The sequence below is a fragment of the Taudactylus pleione genome, unplaced genomic scaffold, assembly GCF_031769625.1.
Source record: "Taudactylus pleione unplaced genomic scaffold, aTauple2 ptg000026l, whole genome shotgun sequence".
Classification (NCBI taxonomy): Eukaryota; Metazoa; Chordata; class Amphibia; order Anura; family Myobatrachidae; genus Taudactylus; species Taudactylus pleione.
This window is the reverse complement of record NW_028284428.1, coordinates 35,606,137-35,628,417: the sequence shown is the minus strand read 5'-3', so window position 1 is coordinate 35,628,417 and position 22,281 is coordinate 35,606,137.

Below are 22,281 nucleotides of genomic sequence, written 5' to 3'. Positions count from 1 at the left end.
CTGACCTGAATCCGATTGAGCATGCATTTCACTTGACGAAGACAAAACTGGGGAAAATGCCCCAAGAACAAGCAGGAACTAAAGACATTTGCAGTAGAGGCCTGGCAGAGCATCACCAGGGATGAAACCCAGTGTCTGGTGATGTCTATGACATCCAGACTTCAGGCTGTAATTGCCTGCAAAGGATTTGCAACAAAGTATTAGAAAGTGAAAGTTAGATTTAGGATTGTTTAGTTTGTCCCATTACTTTTGGCCCCTTAAAAAGTGGGAGGCACATATAGAAACCGTTGTAATTCCTACACCGTTCACTTGATTTGGATGTAATTACCCTCAAATTAAATCTGAAAGTCTGCAGTTAAAGCACATCTTGTTTGTTTCATTTCAAAGCCATTGTGGTGATGAATAGAGGCCAAAATATGAAAATTCTGTCAATGTCCCAATATTTATGCACCTGACTGTAAATATGCTATGTATATGCAAGTCTGATATTGTAAGTTTTCTGTATGAAAAAAAGACCCCTGCCACAAGAACGATATTAAAAAAATATTTTTTTTGTATTTATAGGAACTTTTGATACTGCTTGTCTAGCCCTATCAGGAAGGCCATAGAGCTTGATACATTTTATTTCTGGTAAAAACAAGAGATCTAGGGCCTGTTTCAGAGGTGCTCGCTATAGCGCTCGCTCTGAATCAGGGCAGATTTTTAAAAAAAACATCCGCCTCCAGGCCACTTGCATAGCTGTGGGTGACCACCCACGGCTTGTGCGGGCGGCCTGGCGATGGTCATTATTATCACGACTATCGGGCTTGCGAAGAGACCCTTGTGGTAGTGTCTCGTCCATCGCAAGCCCCAGTGAACTTCCTGCTCTAATAGAGCAGGAAATTCACTACTGACATCACATGATGTCAGTAGGGCCACCCACAAACGGCAGGCATTCCTTCAGGAACGCCTCCGTTTGTGCAGCCACGACCCCCGACCCGCCTACAAAACGGGGCGAGTTGTCGATCAACATCGACGGCTGCCCAGTATTGCTGCGAGCCCCGAGCGAGTGAAGTTCTCACTTGCTCCGGGGCTCGTGCACGCGCAGTGCGCACGTGCCCATCGACCCACTTGTGAGCGCTATGCGCTCGCGAGCGGGTCTGAATCAGGCCCCTAGTTCAAAGATAAAGGGACCTATTTATTATGAACACCCCCACCCACCCTAGTATATTCCACCACCTCAGTGTTCCCTGGTAGTGCTAGTGGCTTCCTATTAGAAGTGCTATCTGCTAATCACAGCCAGACAGGCAGTCCCAGAGAAGGTGTTTTCTCCACATGGACCTGCCAGCCTAGACTGTGATTTGCAGAGAGAGCGCTTCCAGTGGGAAGTCACTCTTTTGCCTTGCTATCAGCTCTACCTGCTATCAGCAGACCCTAGAAGCTGGAACTTCTGCATTGTGGGCTCTGCCAGATGCATTGTGCATGCGTAATACATGTGGCAGGCGTCGAAGAGAGCAGGAGGTGGCCAGGGGTCTGACAGGACTACAGCACATGCAGCCCCCTTAACGGAAAGAGTTAGGAGCCATCTCTGATTGGCGCTTATCAATTTTTGCAGAAATTATCGCCAGGTCAGTGATAATCGCCTAGTCCAGTGATACAGGCCCAAAGTGGTTAACTTACTACATTGCCAAGTCAGTCTTTCGGGTCACTCCTATTAAGTGCAAGTTACGTCCTGAGAGCTGTGCCTACAGTCAGGGTCGGTGCTAGGGTGTTCGGCGCCCGCCTGCAAACTATAAATATGCGCCCTCACTCCTATTGTTTATAAAGGGACAGTGGGTGCAAAAAAGGGGTGTGGTCTCACAAAGAAGGGGCATAGCCCAATTCAAAATACACCATACTGTAGCACAATATCATTCACATTACACTGCACATAGGAGCTCATTCAGACCTGCTCGCAAGATGGCAAAAAGGGGCTGGATATTCAAATTCCACGCTCGCACTGCGTGGCGTAAGGGTGCCCACTATGGGAGTCATTCAGACCCACATGCAAGTGGCAGTATGCTCGTAAGTGGGTCGATGTTCCCCACTGCGCATGCGCACGACGGATGGAGCTCCGTCGTGCGCATGCGCGAGACCCGGGCTGCGACAGCCAAGCTGTCGCTCCGGGTCTCGCACCAAAGGGGGCGTGCTGTCGATGGTGACTGATAGCACGCCCCCTTTGGTGGGAGTGCCGGTGGCATGCCTGCCAGACGGAGGCGTTCCCATGGGAACGCCTACCGTCTGAAGCCGGCCCCTCTGACATCACTAGTGATGTCAGTGGGAGTGATTTTGGCTCTGATAGAGCCAAAATCACTCCAGGGCTTGTGGCTGGGAGTCCCTACCGCAGGGTCTCCGTCGCAAGTCCGATGGCCGCGATGGTCAAGACCATCGCGACCATCTTTTTGACGCTCGTATATGCTGTGGGTGGTGACCCACAGCTATACGAGCGTCCAGGAGGACGCTCCATTTTAATGGAGGAGGGCCCTGATTCAGAGCGAGCGCTCTGGTCAGAGCGTCCGGCTCTGAATCAGGCCCTATGTCTTAGCGAGCTACGGCACTGAGCGCTCGCTAGTGTATAAAGACGCCCCCTTTCCCCTCGCAACATCTTCATGTTCTGGAATTGTTGAATTAATCGGTAACATCGAGAGCCATCGGAGCTGCTCGCAGCCCTTAAGGTAGCTTTACCCTGATGCAAGCACTGCGATCAGTGCTGGCTGAAATACATGCAGGTGACGTGTACAATGACGCCACTTTGCTAATTATGCATGCCCTTTAAACGGAGTTTTGTCGGCCTGACACGCCTGCGTCCGCAACACCACTCCCCCGTTTACAAGCACCTTCCCCTGTCACTCAAAGTAGCGGGCAGTCTGTGTACTACAAGTGCACGATTCCCCATCGCTGAGACTGGCTTGCGCATGTGCACTGTAACTTATATGCAAGAGCACTGAGTAACAATCGCCAGCGAGCGATCACGCCTTAGCAAATGGTTCTGAATCAGGTCCATAGTTCCCCTGATTCACATTACACCACATAGGTAGTGTCCCTTACTCATGTCTCAACACTCAGTAGTTCCCTTTTTTCACATTATGCTTAACAATAATGCCCCTTATTCACATTATGCCACAGTAGTGCCCTTATACACCTGCCATAGTAGTGTCCCTTATTGGCATGTGTTGCATCAGAGCTGTCAGACATGTCCTCACCAGAATCACCGCCCAGGCTCCTCCCAGTCATGGGTGCTGGAACACAGGCTCTCAGCAGCAGCACCTGGCTCAGGCCTCCCCTCAGCAGCAGAGACACAGCCACCATGTTCTGTCCTTCGTGCAAACCGGGGGAGCTGATGTCAGGACCAGTATTGATACCCCACAATCGTTATACCCAATTGTCGCTATTTAGCACTGCTAGTCGCTTAAGAAACAATTGCTTTCCAGACTTTGATTGTGGTTCCAAAGCTCAAAAAGTTCTTATTACAGTAAAAGAAAGTTACACGCTTTGATCTAACACAATTAGTGCAAAAGACAATTAAATACAAAGGTACAAGCCGATACATACGCGTGCGCACTGGTCCCAGTATACAGTCGTCAATCCAGAGGCCTGTGGTCATCTAAGGAGAATGGCTGTATACTATAATCAGTACTCAGGTTATATACCTTACAGAACAAAGAAACTAGTTGAGAGATTTCCATTGGTTCTTGATCCTGGACATTCAGATACGATGCAGGTCATAACTCAGTTCATACAGTGTCACTAGTGGTATGTCCCAGCTCTTCAGACGTTGCTTTGTGTGGTTTTCCCACCGAAGAATGGTTTAAGCTAGCCAAAGACACTAAATGCAGAGGTATACATTCTAACCACTAATTCCCTATAATTCATAACTTGCGGACGCATGATGCGATCTCCTTGCCGATAGAACTGGAGATCTGCGAATAAACAGTGATTTAGAATGGTACTAAACATGACATGTCTACTAGTTTCTGTACCTTAAATACCATATACATTACATTTCGCAACATAAGCGTTTGCTAATAAAACCTCTAATATTAAGCTTAATGTGAGGGAACCTTTTTATAAGTGTGTGCATGTGTGAGTGTGAGAATATTGTGTACTTTCGCAAGTATGCGTTGTGCGTCTATGTATTTTATGCTTATCTAGGTTTTGATGTACAGCGCAAATGTGGGTTGTGCGTCTTGTATATTTTATATGTATTATGTAATGTGCGTATTGGTATGGTGAGGACTTTTAACAGTGTGCAGTAGCGTGGCAGATGCACAACGCTAATAACCAAAACATATCACCGTACACGATGGTATCGTGCAGACGATGCAAAATGGCATCGTGCAGACAACGCAAAATGGCGTTGTCAGATATCAATTTTACAGATTTGATCTCAGCCAACCATACGGCTTCGACACCAGGATAGTAGGTGGGACCCACCTCACAGGTGGAAAAGAGAAGTAGCTGGGGGTGATGATGGAAGGGGACTGCCCCCTCCACCCTCTTTGTTATTTTCTGTGACACTACAGGGCCCTGCAAAAATACCGCCTAGGGCCTCCATAAATAATGTATATTTAAATACATACAGCATATAAAATTCTCACATAGTGCTCCCCCCCTCACTCAGCTCTTCTCCCCTCAAACACACAATGCACCTCCCTCGCTAGGTACCCCTTCCCCCATTATCTCCCCTTAAAAAGCTCTCCTCCCTCACACATACACAGATCTCACTTGGACCTACCCACAGCTCTCTCCTTCCCTCAGCTCCGCTTCCCCACTCAGCTACCCCCTCTCACACACACACACAGCTTTCCTCACTCAGCCACCCCCACACACATACACAGCTTCCTCACTCAGCCACCCCCTCTCACACACACACAGCTTGCTCACTCAGCCACCCCGTCTCACACACACACACACAGCTTTCCTCACTCAGCCATCCCCTCTTACACACACACACACCTTCCTCACTCAGCCACCCCCTCACACACACACACAGCTTCCTCACTCAGCCACCCCCTCACACACACACACACAGCTTTCTCACTCAGCCACCCCCTCACACACACACACACACAGCTTCCTCACTCAGAACTTCAAGTACTTTCTTTCCTCCCCTCCGCCGCCGTACTGAACTTTCCTGCTCAGCGGCGTCTAATTCAAGATGCCGCGAGTGGGCGGGGCTATGATATGCGAGACGAGATTGTCTCGTCGTGTCTGCCTCCTATTGGCTGCTGGACCGCGAGCCGTGTTTGGCTCGCGGCCAGTGCCATACAACCGTCGCCACTTCTTGGCTTTCGGGCAGCGAGCTCCGCTTAGCTTGCACCCGGATCCAAGCTTCTCCCGCTGCCACTTTACCGCCAACGCTGGTGGAAGGGACCAGGCGGTCCCTTCACCAGGCACCCACTGCGGTGGCTTACCCAGTGCTGGGAACAAAAACACTGTCCCAGCGCCGGGCACGGATGCTGTGCCGATGCTGGGATCAGACACTTGATCCTAGCACGGCTTTCCACATCAGAGGCCAATGAGAGTCTATCTGACTCTCATTGGCTGCTATAACAGACAGCGTTGTGTCTTTCTCAGGGGGATGCGCTGTCATAGGGACAACCAGCTGTCAGGGATTGGCCACAGCACAGCGCGTCCCCTGGGACTCGGATACTTTTTAAAAGTGAGTTCCCACTTCTCAATCCTGGGTAAAACATGCGCTATAGCGCGTATTTGCAAACACTGTCGTTCACCCAAGTCGCTTTTTTTTATAAAAGTGGCACAACTTTACTGGGAATCCTGCGAATCGCCTTTTCTAATTGGATCACACATTTTTCTAGTGCCTGCATTCACACTATCCAGTTTCATGATGCAAACTCGTTTTTAAAAACTCACACCTAATAAGAGTGACCACTTTGAGCTGATTCTCCAGATTTGGGATTCTATTTACACTTAAGTGGAACAAAAAAATAAAGAAAAGTTTAAAAATACATATATTTGTTATTAGGGGTGAGCGGGTTCGGATTTCTGAAATCCGAACCCCCCCGAGCCCCCCCGAGCCCCCCCGATCCGAGTCCGATCCGAGTCAGGCTCGACTTTTCCCGCCAGACTCGGATCTGAAATCGAGGCAAAACGTCATCATCCCGCCTTCCGAGTCTCGCGGGTTTTGGATCCTATATAAGGTACCCGCGTCGGCGCCATTTTCTCACTCGGCTGTGGACAGTGAAGAGGGAGGGTGGGAGTTAGGGCTGGCTGGGCTGTGTAGTGTAGTGTAGTGTAGTGCTGCTGTTGTCCACTACTTCAAAGTCCATAGGGGCTGGCTGTGTTGTGCTGTGCTGCTGTTGTTAATAGGGGCTGTGTCCACTACTTCAAAGTCCATAGGGGCTGGCTGGACTGTGTTGTGCAGTCAGTTCTCCATAGGGGCTGTGTCCACTCCAAAGTCCTGTGCAGTGTCCCAGTCCAAAAGGGGTGCTGTAGTGTTGTCCAGGAGGTGCTCTGTCCATCAGGGGTGCTCCCCCCAAGTGCTAAAAAAATTATATATTTTCTGTGTTTGTGAATTGTGTGCGCAGTAGCCGCACGTGCATCAACAAAGTAGTGCCAAACGTGCGCCTGTGTCATAAGTAAAGGGCCGGCTGGCTTGACCGTTAAAGGGTGCTGTAACCCCCAAAGTACACTCCAAACCAAAAATTATAATTTTTCTGTGTTTGTGAATTGTGTGCGCAGTAGCCGCACGTGCATCAACAAAGTAGTGCCAAGCGTGCGCCTGTGTCATAAGTAAAGGGCCAGCTGGCTTGACCGTTAAAGGGTGCTGTAACCCCCAAAGTACACTCCAGTCCAAACCAAAAAAATATATATTTTCTGTGTTTGTGAATTGTGTGAGCAGTAGCCGCACGTGCATCAACAAAGTAGTGCCAAGCGTGCGCCTGTGTCATAAGTAAAGGGCCAGCTGGCTTGACCGTTAAAGGGTGCTGTAACCCCCAAAGTACACTCCAGTCCAAACCAAAAAAAAAATTATTTTCTGTGTTTGTGAATTGTGTGCACAGTAGCCGCACGTGCATCAACAAAGTAGTGCCAAGCGTGCGCCTGTGTCATAAGTAAAGGGCCGGCTGGCTTGACCGTTAAAGGGTGCTGTAACCCCCAAAGTACACTCCAAACCAAAAAAATATATATTTTCTGTGTTTGTGACTTGTGTGCACTGTGGCTGCACGTGCATCAACAAAGGAGCAGCGCCAAGCGTGCGCCTGTGTCCCATAAGTAAAGAGCCGGCTGGCTCATTTCTTAAAGGGTGGTGTAACCCACAAAGTGCACTACTCTCCAGCAAAAATAAAAAAATATTTTCTGTGTTTGTGTGCGCTTTAGCCGCACGTATATATCAATATAACATAAATGGAGGACCAAACTTTCTCCGATAAAAATAAAATAGGGAAAGATCAAGAACCACTTCCTCCTAGTGCTATTGCTGCTGCTGGGAGTTGTTCATCATCCCAGAGAGGAAGTAGGAACATCGCTACTTTTACTAAACAATTGACCCTCCAACAGTCCCTAGCGATGAGGATGAAGTACGACAGCAGTCATCCTGAAGCAAAACATATAACTGAGGCCTTGACTGCTATTTTGGTGTTAGACGTGCGTCCGGTATCCGCCATTAGTGCAGTGGGATTTAGACAATTGATGGAGGTAGTGTGTCCCCGGTTCCAAATCCCGTCTAGATTCCACCTGCATCCTCAAAGCAGCAGCGACAAGCGTGCGTCTGTCTGTTAAAGGGTGGTGACACCCTCAAAGTGTGCTACACAAACAATAAAAATATTGTTCTTTTTTTTTCTGTCTTTGTGAATTATGTGGGCTGTAGTCGCACTTGCATCCTCAAAGCAGCAGCGACAAGCGTGCGTCTGTCTGTTAAAGGATCACATCGGTGACAGCATCTAAGTAGGCATGTCAGACAGTCCGTACCTGTACTGGCAGGAAAAAGAAGCAATTTGGAGGTCCCTGTACAAACTGGCTCTATTTTACCTGAGTTGCCCCCCCTCCAGTGTGTACTCCGAAAGAGTGTTTAGTGCAGCCGGGAACCTTGTCAGCGAAAGGCGTAGGAGGTTGCTTCCACAAAATGTGGAGAAGATGATGTTCATAAAATGAATTATCAACTCTTCCAGGGAGACCAGCCTCCAGAACGTACAGAGGGACCTGTGGTTCCAGCGGGGATGAATTAATACTCTGTGAGGATGAGGATGTACACACTGAAGAGGGTGAGGAATCGGTGGATGAGGATGACATCTTGCCTCCGTAGAGCCAGTTTGTGCAGGGACAGATTAATTGCCAGCTTGTTTTGTGGTGGCCCAAACGAACCAATCATTTCAGCCACAGTTGTGTGGCAGACCCTGGTGCTGAAATGATTAGTTTGTTAAAGTGTGCATGTCCTGTTTATACAACATAAGGGTGGGTGGGAGGGCCAAAGGACAATTCCATCTTGCACCTCTTTTTTTTTTTTGCATTATGTACAGTTTGGGGCCTAGTTTTTCAAACTGCCATCCTGTCTGCCACTGCAGTTTCACGCCTAGATGGGTCACGTGTTTGTGCCGCCCACTCGTGTCGCTTTGCATAGTCATCCAGCTACCTCGGCGCAACCTTTTGGACATAAAAACACTATTGTGAGGTGTGAGGTGTTCAGAATAGACTGGAAATGAGTGGAAATTAAGGTTATTGAGGTTAATAATAGCATAGGAGCAGAAAAACCTACAAGTTCTGTGATTTTAGCTGTTTTTATGCTTTTTTAAAAAAAAATACAGATCCAAAACACAAAACCCAGAACCCAAAACACGGAAGGGTGGTTTTGGCAAAACCAATCCAGATCCAAAACACGAAGAAAGATCCAGATCCAAAACCAAAACACAAAACACGAAAAGTGGCCGGTGCACACCCCTATTTGTTATATACTTCTTACCTGAAGATGAAATTCAGTTTCGTTATCTGATATTGCTGTTAAGGACCTTATTGGAAGATTTAATCCAAAATCCTTATCAGTAATCAGTATCTAAAGTTGCATAAATAAGCAGGAACTACATAGAGAGTATCAATGTAGTACAAAGATTTTATTCAAAATGGCTGCCAGCAGCTGGGCTATATGTTTATAGTGCTGTGACCTACATTATGACATCACAATGCATGCAGGCAGCAGCTAGAGATGGCTGTAGCGTAGATCAGCTCTGGGCCCAGATTCTCTGCAGCAGCAATCAGGTGAGAGTAGAAAAGCCAGGCTTTAAGAGATGGCAGTGTATCTCGGTGCAGGGAGAGGGCCAGGCCCCAGAGGCGGCCTGGGACTCTTAGAAGCCTCGTTCTCTGCAACTACAGCTACACCCTTGCTTTTGAGTAACCGCTAGCCTACCAAATATTGGAAAAGTGTGTACGGGGACATAATCCGTTCAGTAGATTGTTTTAGCAGATCCAGATATGAGTTCTGCTGCAATACTGTACAGGTGTGGAGGCATATATAGGGTGTTAAATCTGTGTCCAAATCTCCAGTAGGATTGTGTCAACAGTTTGGTGTGGAGTTGGTTCCCGGAGGATTGGACAAGTGTTTACCCTTCTTAAGTCATAAAGCGTCGTATTAGATGAATAAATAGCTTTTTCTAGATAGAATGTAGGGAGGTGTCTCCTGGGGTAAAAGTGACAGGCCAAAATGTGTTATATAGTACTTACTTGAAGATGAAATTCAGATTATTTTTCTGAAGATGTTGCTGATTAAGAATTTATTGGAAGATTTAATCCAAAATCCATATCAATAGTCGTTACCCAATGTTGCTTAAATAAGCAGGAACTACTCAGAGAGTATCAATGTAGGACAAAATGTCACAACAAAATGGCTGCCAGTAGCTAAGCTTCCTGTTTATAGTGCTGTGACCTGCATTGTGACATCACAATGCATGCAGGCAGCAGCTAGAGATGGCTGTAGCTTAGATCAGCTCTGGGCCCAGATGCTCTGCAGCAGCAATCAGGGGTAAATAGAAAAGCTGGGGTTTAGGAGATGGCTGTGTAATTCGGTGCAGGGAGAGGGTCAGGCCCCAGAGGCGGCCTGGGACTCTTAGCAGCACTATTCTCTACACCTATGTAGTTATGCCATTGCCTGTAAGTAGCAGCTAGTCTGCCAAAGATTGGAAAAGTGAGGACGGTGACACAATCCTTTCAGTTCACTGTTTTATCAGATGCATATCTGAGATCTGTTGTAAACTTGTACAGGTGTGGAGGAATATATAGTGCGTTGAAACTGCGTCCAAATCTCCAGTAGATTTGTGTCAACAGTCTGATCTGGGTTTGGTTCCCGGAGGATTGGGCAATTGTTTACCAATCTTTAGTAATGCAGCGTCCTATCAGATAAATAATTAGCTTTTTCTCTTTCTTCTTAATTAAAATTTCCATATAAAATGGAGGCAGGTGTCTGATGGGGTAAAAGTGACAGGCCAAAATGTGTTATATAGTTCTTACCTGAATATGAAATCAGATTATTTTACTATGCATGCAGGCAGCAGCTAGAGATGGCTATAACTTAGATCAGCTCTGGGCCCAGATGCTCTGCAGCAGCAATCAGGGAAGAATAGAAAATCCGGGGTTTAGGAGATGGCAGTGTAACCCGGTGTAGGGAGACAGCCAAGCACCAGAGGCGGCCTTGGACTCTTAGCAGCCCCATTCTCTGCAACTACTATAGTTGCACCCTTGCCTATGAGTAGCGGGTAATCTGCCAAAGATTGGAAAAGTGTGTACGGGGCAGGGGCGATTGGGCCACCAGGAAGTGGGGACATTTCCCGCTGGGCCGATCAGGGCTGGGCTGGTGAGATGCAGAGCTGAGCTGATCCCGTCCCCACCTCCCTCTCTCTCCCCCTCCTCTCACAACCCCTTGCTGTTCCGCAGGCCCATTCACACTTATCGTGATCGGAGCATATCTGCTATCGCGCAGCATGTGCAGAAACTCATTGTAGACAGGAGCAGAATAATCAGTGGTGCAGCTTAACTGCTGACAGCTGTGCCACACTTCCACCCATAAACTAAAGCAAATAACTCACTGACTGCAGTCACGGCACCTTCACATGCACAGGACCTGGCCCCTACTCTTCCTGCTCCTCATCTGAGTCACTGTGCTGCCTCACCGGGCCCTCACCACACTTTCCTGGCTTCCTGCAGCTGCTATTTGCAGTCAGAAGCAAGGAAACCAGGTACCGTTGGGGTGCTGTGTGTACTTTGGAGTAATATGGGGAGGGCAGCTGAGAAAACTGGACTGCAATATAGAAGTGTTGTGTGTGCTAGGTGGTGTTTTTTTTTTTGGGGGGGGGGGTTGTGTTTACTGGGCTGTAACATGTGGATGCTCTGTCTACTGGTGGGTAATATGGGGGAGGGGGTTGTGTATACTGGACTGCAATAATGGGTGCCGTGTGTACTTTGGGTGATATGGGGGTCTGAGTATAGTGGACTATAATATGTGGGTGCTGTGTGTACTGGGGGTAATATGGGGAGAGGGCTGTGTATACTGGACTGTAATATTGGGTGTTGTGTTTACTGAGGGAAGACATGGGAAGGGGCTGTGTATTCTTGACTATAATATGTGTGCTGTGTATACAGGGGATGATATGGGGGAGGGAGGCTGTGTATACTAGACTGTAATATGTGCATGCTGTGTGTACTTTGGAGGTGTGGGCTGTGTTTCTGGAGTGTAATATGGGAGTGCTGTGTGTACTTAGGGGTTATATGGGGGAGAGAAGGGGGCTGTTTATACTGGAGTGTAAAATCGGGGCGCTGTGTGCATTGAATGGTATTATGGGGAAGTGTACTGTGTATACTGCGTGGTATTCTGTGGTGGGTACTGTGTATACTCAGTGGTATTATGGAGGTATTGTGTATACTGAGTGGTATTATGGAGGGTGCTGTGCATACTAAGAGGGGAATCGGTAAGTTATACCGCCGGACGTCAGCTGGAGATCCCGACAGGGAAGGTAAGTAGGCTATTGCTAAACCTGTCCCCCAACCCTAAACCGCCCTTAGGGATGCATATCCCTAACCTCCTCCATTAGTGCCTCACCCTAACTTCCGCCCAGGTCTACCTAAACCTAACCCCCCCTCCCCGCACCCTAACCCTCCCGGGGGGGTGCCTAATCCTAACCTCGCCCCGAGGGTGCCTGACCCTAACCCTCCTGTGGGGGTGCCCAACCCTAAGTCCCCCCGGGAGTTCCTAGTCTTCCCCCCCGAGGCTATCCGCTCCCAACGCCCGACTTACAGTACCTACGACCAGTATGCCAGGTGTCGGGATTTCGGCGTAGGGCTAATGATAGACGCCTATGTCATATAGCCACCATACTAACTTTAAGCTCACAATCAAGTTCAATGGGCAACATCTAATTATCTAATTCAATAGCCCAAATTCAATATTTTATTAATTATTAATAATCTAATGTCAAATAAATGTAAACCTTTAATTTTAAATCCAACTCCTGTTGTCCATGTGTTTATTTTAGATAAGTCTTTAGTTGTGTTAAGTCTGTAAGGTATAGTACGCATATCAACAATAGGGAGTTTAACTAGTGTTAAAGTGGCCCATTCCTTATGTTTCCCAGACCCACCATATAAACTGACAGAAGCATTTGGCAAGGACACTTTAATAAATAGTAGGTAAATGCAGATTCTTTGCTATGTTGAAGTTCTCCACTTTGCCACTTTGCCAGTAAATAAAAAGCTTCATACAACAACCACTAAGTTAGCAATATGTGATGCTGGCAAAATGACATTTTCCTGAAAGAAAACATGCAAAACATTATTATTATCCTTTACAGATACTCACCAAGTGGCTGTGCACATGGAGGGGTTTGCTGTGTATGGGCCAATTGTCTGTTGGTTTGCCAAAGTCGGGCTAGAAGGCTGATGTTATTGCCTGATAAAGCAGCGCCTTAAAGCATAGAAACGTGTACATTTATAAGATCTGTATTGGTTTACTGCTTCACAATACCTTAACACCTGATTAGCTTACTTAACTTAAGTTACAAATAAATAAAGACACGGACACCAGAGCTTGGCTAAAAAAGGTCACAGCTTTTTATTTATAAATTAAATTCAATCAACCTAACCAGGGTGGCCAAGAGACGCTGCAACTCAGTTCTAGCTTTCACCTTGATCAATACTCGGAGGACGACTAAACGACCCCCCTTCAAGACGTACTAACGATGCGAGAGTCTCACTTCCCTCCTGGGCCAATCCGAGGTGCTTTCGCACTAAAACAGCACCCGGGTCCCCCCGCAAAGAGAAGGACAAATTCGCCAGGGGCAATGAGGGACAGTGCCCCCACAAAGTTGTCTTACGCCACCTAAAGCCACTGAGTTGCAGCGAACTCCCGCCATGCTGTGCCTCACCTAAATTGGAAAAAAGCAGATTAGTGAACACAACTTAAATGTGGGTGGGATGGTGGGTTCCGAAATTCCACTGCAAAAGAGGCTGAGCTGCCCTCTAACCCTGCCTTATATATCCTCCATTTAACTCCTCCTATCCCTCTGCCTATAGGATGAAATGACCACCTGACACAAACCCTTCACTCAGCCAACAGGCTGTCATATACAAACACCTTGCAGAAACCATCAATCTTATCTATCCTCAATCCTATACAGATTTCGTCTACCAAAGTGCTGAATGTGTTGAGAGAAAGCAAACAATAAGCCAGAAAATGTATTTATATGGCTGATGCTAATCCTGTCTTAAGGATGCCTGTGATTATGTCCTTCTCCCAATTGCAATTTTGTCTGTGATTTAACATGGTTCACAAATAAATTAAATATATTAAAATATTAAAATCCATTGAAAGTTGGTTGTTAAAATATATGCATGTAGGGTGGCAACATGTGCATGTGTAGAAATCTGCTAGAAAGGGGCCTGATATACACTGGGTTAACCATTTCAATACAATACAAGCAACTGTACTTTGTATAGCCAGAATGTACACTCTTTACAACATGGAAACAGACAATTTCAAATTCTTCTAATTGCTGGAAGAAATACACATGTATTTTTATCTGAAAAAAATAAATATCACTTTGGTAAGTTTGACAAACTAAAATATGGTACCCGAAATATAATGGTTGTGTGGACCAGTGGCGTAACTAGGGCAGTGTGAGCGGGGTGCATGCCCTGGGCGCCGTTGGACCGGCGGCGCGGGGGGGGCGCCGCCGGCCACGGTGCCGGCCCGCCCACCCTAGTTAGCCAGTGTAGCGCCGACCACAATGAGTGCGGTCAGCGCTACACATTTACACAGGACCGGCGCTAGGCTTCCAGCGCCGGTCCTGTGCTGCACGCCTGAGCCCGTTCCCTCCCCCTGAGCGCTTGCCCAATAGCGCCAGGAGGCGGGCTCAGGCTGTGCATAACACACGCATCGCCGCCAGCGCTGGCAGCGATGTGTGTGTTAAACAGCAGCCAATGAGAGTCAGATTGACTCTCATTGACTGCTGCAGCACCCACTGCAAGAGCCGGGCTTCCGTCCGGCTCCTGCAGTGGGTAATGGGACTGACGTCATGACTTCTGTCCCATAATGCTGAGCGCGCCAGCCCGGGCGGGAGCGGTGTCGCGAGCAGGACCAGGACCAGGAGCAGAGATTCAGGTAAGTATATTTTATATATATATATATATATTTTTTTTTAACCTATCTGCACAACAGGGGAGGGGGGTGGCTACTACTGGGGGGACCTCTACTGGGGGAGGGGTGGCTACTACTGGGGGCGCCATTGGGAGGACCTACTCTACTGGGCACTACTACTTGGGAGGGAACTACCACTGGGGGGCATTATAAAAGGGGCCTACTACAAGAGGCACTGCACTCGGGGGACCACTACTGGGGGCAATAATAGGAAGGGCCACTACAGGGGGCACTGGATAGGGGGGATCACTACAGGGTGCCTGAATAAGGGGACCACTACTGGGAAAACTGCATGGGGGGGGACTACTGCTGGGGGCACTATATAAAGGGCACTGCATAGGGGGGGACTACTACTGGGGGCACCATGTAAAGGGCACTGCATAAGGGGATACCGCAACTGGGCGCACTGCATTGTGGGGACTGCTACTGGGGGCACTGCATAAGGGGCATCACTACGTGGGGCACTGCATTTGGGGGGGCCACTACTGGGGGTACTGAGTAAGGGGAACTAATTGGGGGCTGTATAAGGGGGACCACTACGGGGGATACTGTATAAGGGGCACTGCTATGGGCTTGCATAAGAGGGACCACTACTGCATACTGGGGGTACTGTATAAGGGGTGCTACTGTGGTTAAGGTGCATATGGATAGGAATGTTCAGCCTCAGACACAGCACAGGAGAATGGTACCACGAGATGGTACTTGAATGATGAACTCAATACACACATTGTGGTCTCAGATGCAGAACAGGAGAATGGTATCACAAGATGGTACTCGAATGATGAACTCAGTACACACACTGAGGATTCAGCCTCAGCGCTAGCAAAGAAGATGACTCAATAAATTGTACTTATAAGACGTTTCGAGTACACACACCAAGGAAAACACAAGGAACAAGTCTCTAGAAGGAACGGAGCTTGAAACCTGGAACAGCAAGTTAACACTGGAAGTAACTACATTGTACAGGCAACTTCCTGTTGTCCAGAGCCTGGTTATATACCCTAATTTAGCAGTTCATCAGAGGACACTGTCAGTTGACTGCAACCAATGCTACCATTGGGTAAAGGGTTAGTCAGGTGAAAACAGACTGTCATGGCTGCGTCCATGATGGTAACCGCAGAAACCAAATCACAGAGCAAGCACATGGATGTCCTAACAAACCCCAGGTATAATCCACAGTGCATCATTTGCCGCTGCACCTGACCGCTCTAGAGATCAGGGGAAGCCGGTGCTGAGGTGAGTAATGGCCACAACCTGACAGTACCCCCTCCCCCTTTCAGGATGGACTTCAGACCCCCACAAGGCTTATCAGCCTTATGAAATGCTCAAACCAGTTGTGGAGCATGGACATCAGACATCTTGATCCTTGCTCGTTCTTCAGGTACGTACCCCTTCCAGTCAATGTGATACTGAAGATTCAATCTTTGTCAAGAGTCAACGATCTTTTTAACTTCAAATTCAACTCCCAATTGAGTCTGTACTTCAGGAGTCTTGGGTGGAGAACGCTGAAATTGATTAAGGATTAATGGTCGTAGAAGAAAAACATGAAATGTGTTGGAAAACTTCAATTGAGGAGGTAACTCTAGTTTATACACCACTGGATTGATGATTTGAAGAATATGATACAGTCCAATGAAGCGTGGAGCAAATTTTATGCTTGAAACCTATAATCGAATGCGTGACCCGGACACCTTTCGTCTAGGCCGGACCTGGTCACGGTTTAGTACTTTTGGACTCCCACTCACTGTCAGTGACCGCCTGTCACTGACTCCACCCACTGGGCCATGGGCGTAACGATGCTGTCACCCCCAAACTCTACCATCGGCGTTTGGAACAGCTTATTAGGTACACTCATGCTCCTACCGCCGGTGCCTGGAACTGCTCTGCTGCGTATGCATCGACTGGCTGCGGACACACCTCCTGTTTGGTGTCGGCTGTTCCCACCTGATCCCTCGCAATGGACCAGGTCCACGGTAGCTTAACAAGGCAAAGGACGAAGATGAGTCCGCACTAGTAATAAATCTTGTAGTTGTCAAAGAATAATCAGTAGATGATTATAAGGACCAACATACAGGTTAATTGCTTGGACAATCCTAGATAACCAATGGTTGGTGGTGCACCCCTAGACTTTGTGCAGAACACATGAAAGGATACCCTTGCTAGAGACAAAGGCAGGGGGAAAGACAAATAACGTCTATGTTGGGGCACTCTTAAATATGATGTAATAGCCGTAATGTAATGATATGAAAAAGAATATAAAACTTAACCTTTAATAAAGAACCTTAAAAGAAAAAGAGAGGGAATCTAGAAATACACTGGATATACAAATGAATAAACAATTAACTAATCATCCTAATCAAGGAGTTAGTTAGGATAAAATGTACAAATCAATCATAAAGATATGTCCAGTGAAATCCAGAACAATTGACGTACACACTTAACACAAATACATATAAGTCAACTAATCAAAATGATGATAATCAAACTCATGGTACTTAAAATATATCAACAAATGTTAGTCACAAGAAGACATCTATTGTGATACATATAATGACTCTGTTACACAATAAATATCAAAATATATCATAAGGCGAACATATTACTGATGCGACCCTCAATAGACAAATTTGTATAGATCAATTGAAATGATACCACACAGAGAAGTAGTATGTAAAGTGCTGAATATAGGGATCATCCGTAATATTGGAATAATATTGGATAATTAATGTACTCTTAATCCATACATTGATTTGAAAACAGATATCTGTGATCCCATTAACACATGTTGATAACCTAAACCAGAAGAAGGAAGTAAGACCTGGGATGGAATTGCGCCCATACACTTCTGCTGTCACCTGTCTATATCAGACAGGGGATGAGAGAGTGTCTGATGCGTTGGTCCCAGGTGAAGAGAAAGGCAACACTTCTGCTTTCTGGGATATTTAAATGTAACTCTCCTCTGATACAAAGTGCATTGCAGAGGGAGAGACAGAAAAGAAACCCAGATGAGAGAGCTTGTTAGAGGGATAGAGAAGACATGGAGATGTGTGCTATGATAAATTCAGTCTGCTCCTGAGAATTAAATGGTCTCATGAATTGAGCTGATAGCTCCTGCTGGTATAAAATATTTAATATTAACACCAGAAAATAGGGCTATATATTTGTACTACTGGTGCTGGGAAAATAACGGGCACACATATATATATAGAGACAGAGTGAATAAAGGCCGTCTAGTGACAGATGTATAATGGGAAAAAGAGGAAGGAAGTCCTGTGATCATTTACCTATTTATTCGCAGACATCCGGTCCTATCTACAAAGAGATCGCACCTTGCATATGCAAGTTATGGATGATAGGGAATTAAAGATCAGAATGCTATTGTTTATATAATGTAAATAGACCAGTGTTTCGGAGGGAAAGCATATCTGCAGCAGTTGGAGACCTGACCCCCACCCTATGTTGACACCCTTTGAATTAACCAATGTCCTGTATTACACCAGAATGACCTGAGGCTTGGACCAATGGAAACATGCCAGATCGTCTCCTTTGTTTTCTAAGTAACCTCAACTGTATATATTATTGAGCTCTGGGACTAGCAAAGGGTCATCCTTTGTGATGACCACAGATTTCAGGATTGAATGGCTGTTTACTGGATCTAGAGCACATGCTTATGTATTGGATGTACTTATTGTGTGCATATATATATATATATATATATATATGTACTTATTGTGTACTTTATTATGTACTGTGTACTTATTATATACTTTGTACTTATTGCATTTATTGATAATCTGTTACCTTTTATTATTAAATCACTTTGTGCTTTGCAACCACACTAATGCGATTGGAAAGCAATTTCTTGTATATCGACTTGACGGAATTAATAGATGGGGGCTCTTAAGTGGAATCACACTACCAGGAATTACTCAAAGTTGTGGAACCGAATGTCTGTTTTTGTGTAAACAAAGGAGCGCTGATTAGAACCTAGGGGACAAGAGAGAAAATCTGTTTCTTTTATTGTCATTTTGCGATTTAATTTGATTTATTTCGCATAGCGTATGTGTGTTTCCTGTATTATTGCCACATGTTTAAACAATCGTTTTGATAGATAGTCTTATTGTATTTATAGTATGATCACTTGTTAAAACCTCTGAATAGTTATTACAATCATTTGGGAAAGCATTTTTTGTGCAGAAAACAAAGGTGTATATGAATGTGAGCGTGTGCTTGTGATGTGAAAAATTATTTTACGTTGAAATGATACAGGGCCCGGTTGGTGTCTGACGAGGCAGGTAGGCTACCAGGGACAGGATACACAGCAGGTATACTGGGAACGAAAGACAGAGATTGTTTTTCATCCAACCCCCAATAGTAATCGCAAAGTTCATTGATAGTTAATATCTCTGGGCAATGCGATCGGACCGCATAGTTGCGTAAACTGTGATTGTGACTTGGGGAGTTGTGGGGAGGAAATCGCTGGCAAGGTTAAGTGTTAATGGAATACTTAAATGCTACCAGTTAGAGATTACTCAAAGTAGGGAAAGGAAGGCAGAATAATTGCATAGGCGATATTTCTGCTCCTCGTTGCATACGCTGACAATCACGATTAGCTGTCAGTTGTGCACAGCGGGAAGAAGCGAGTGGACGCCGCTTGTGAATTCGTCCATGCCAAAATCTCTAGCAGGAGGTGAGTTGCAAAGCATTGGAAAAATCTTTTTCCAGATGGGTGGTAAGCAAATTCTAGAGATGTTCGATGAGGCCGACTGGTTCGGTAATGTATATTGTATGCGAAGTATGGTGCGTACGCTACCGCGTACTGCGACATATGGGTCAAGATGACCAAAGGATGCATGAGACCATTTCCCAAGGTTGGCAGTTTTGATTCAGAGGTATTAAGTAATGTTAGAGATAACATATGTTTAATCAAATCGCTGAAGAAAAAGGGTTAAGCACAGTGACTGTTTAAAACTGTGGCAACACGAGGGGAACACGTGGCAAGGTAATGTACGCACACCGGAAGGTAGCATATGCACACCAGAAGGTAGCGTTACCACGCAAAAAGAAGGGAGCGCAAACGCCCTCCCGCCGCCTATGCGGTTGGAGGTTGAAAAATACAGCCGATACCAAAAAAAAAAAAAAAATTGAATAAGTAACTTATATCCTGTTTTTTAACTTATAAAATGTTTTTGTAGAAAACGATGAACCCACTGTAATTTTAGCCATTGCCCATGCTATTAAGATGCAAGAAGTCCCACGCAGGCAAGGAAGGGGAGTGGTCCCACCAGCAGGGGCAGCGGCTGAAATTGGTGAGGTTAGTGTAGAAAGTAATGGTTTGAAGAATTATTTCAAAATGTATTGAGAACAATTACGGTAGTTTACTGTGTTGTCAATCAAAATAATATACCATGGCCATAAAGGGGCAGTTGTTAACATTTTAGATATTTAGGTGGTTATTCATAATTTTGGAATGTAAGGATTCTGACCATAGTGGATGTTTTACATACATAATACTTCATAGAAACAATTTTAAATGTACTATATGTGTTAAGTGTATGCAGCTTTAGTCATCATGCATTTTGGGAAGATGAGTTGTCATTGTTTACAATAAATATTGAGATTAGGATATGTTAATAATAGGGATGAGCGGGTTTGGATTTCTGAAATCCGAACCTCCCCGAGCCCCCCCGATCCGAGCCAAGAACCGAGTCCGGCTCAGGTTTTCCCGCCTGACTTGGAACTGAGGGCCTGATTCAGAGCCGCTCGTAAGCGGCCGCTCGTTCACTCCGAGCGATGTTCGCACATCTGCGCATGCGTATGGGTCGTATTGCGCATGCGCCAACCACGTTTGTGGGTGGTAACAGGGGAAGGTGCTTGAAAACAGGGATAGGAGATCCGAACGCAGGCATGCCAAACGGTCAAAACGGGCGTTTTAAGGGTGTGCATAATTAATAAAGCAGCGTCATTGACCACGTCACTTGGTTGTCTCTTAGCCTGAACTGCTCGCATGATTGCGGTAGGAAAATCCAACCACAAGCACTGCGAGCAGTTCAGACGCCTTTCGATGTACTCGATTAATCTAATAAATAGCGGAGATGATGTATGATGCGAGCGGCCAGGGGGTGTCTTTTCAAAATAGCGAGTGCATGTTTCGTTCGCTCGCTCAGACATTTAGGCGACAACAGACCGCAAAGAGCGAGCGCTCAATTTAAATAGCCGGACCCTTTTTCTGAACGAGCGAGCACAAATAGCGTCCGGCTCTGAATCAGGCCCTGAAATCGAGGCAAAACGTCATCATCCTGCCTTCTGGATCTTGCGGGTTTTGGATTCTATAAAAGTTCCCAGCGTCGGCGCCATTTCTCACTCCGGCTGTGGACAGTGAAGAGGGAGGGTGGGAATTAGGGCTGGCTGGGCTGTGTTGTGTTGTGCTGCTGTTGTCCACAGGGGCTGCGTGGACTGTGTTGTGCTGCTACTGTCCATAGAGGCTGGCTGGGCTGTGTTGTGCAGTCAGTTGTCCATAGGGGCTGTGTCCACTCCAAAAGTCTATAGCGGCTGGCTGGGCTGTGTTGTGCAGTGTCCCATAAAGGTTGTAGTTCTAAAGGGGTGCTGTAGTGTTGTCCAGGGGGTGATCTGTCCATCAGGGGTGCACCCCCCAAGTGCAAAAAAACCCATTTATTTCTGTGTTTGTGAATTGTGTGCACTGTAGCTGCACATGCATCAACAAAGGAGCAGCGCCAGGCGTGCGTCTGTGTCAAAAGTAAAGGGCCGGCTGGCTCATCTCTTAAAGGGTGGTGTTACCCCCAAAGTGCTCTCCAAAAAAAAAAAATTCTTCTTTTCTGTGTTGTGAATTGTGTGCGCTGTAGCTGCATGTCCATCAACAAAAGAGCAGCGCCAAGTGTGCGCCTGTGTCATAAGTCTGTTAAAGGGTGGTGTAACCCCCAAAGTGCGCTCCACAAAAAACAAAAAATTATTTTTTTCTGTGTTTGTGTGTGAAATGTATGCGCAGTAGCCACACGTGCATCAACAAAGGAGCAGCGCCAAGCGTGTGCCTGTGTCATAAGTAAAGAGCCGATTGGCTCGTCTGTTAAAGGGTGGTGTAACCCCCAAAGTGCACTTAAAAAAAAATTACAAATTCTTCTTTTCTGTGTTTGTGTGCGCCTTAGCCGCATGTATATATCAATATAACATAAATGGAGGACAAAACTTTTTCAGATAAAAATAAAATAGGGAAAGATCAAGAACCACTTCCTCCTAGTGCTGAAGCTGCTGCCACTAGTCATGACATAGACGATAAAATGCCATCAACGTCGTCTGCCAAGGTCGATGCCCAATGTCATAGTAGAGGGCATATAAAATCCCAAATGAAAAAGTTCAGGAAAATGACTTTAAAAAAAACATTTAAATCATCTGAGCAGAAACGTAAACTTGCCAATATGCCATTTACGACACGGAGTGGCAAGGAACAGCTAAGGTTTTTCCCTATGTTCATGACTAGTGGTTCAGCTTCACATGACGATGGAAGCCTTCTTCTCGCTACAAAAATCAAACGAGTTAAGCTGGCAAAAGCACAGCGAAGAACTGTGCTTTCTAAGAAGATATCACAAATCCCCAAGGACAGACCAAGTGTGGTG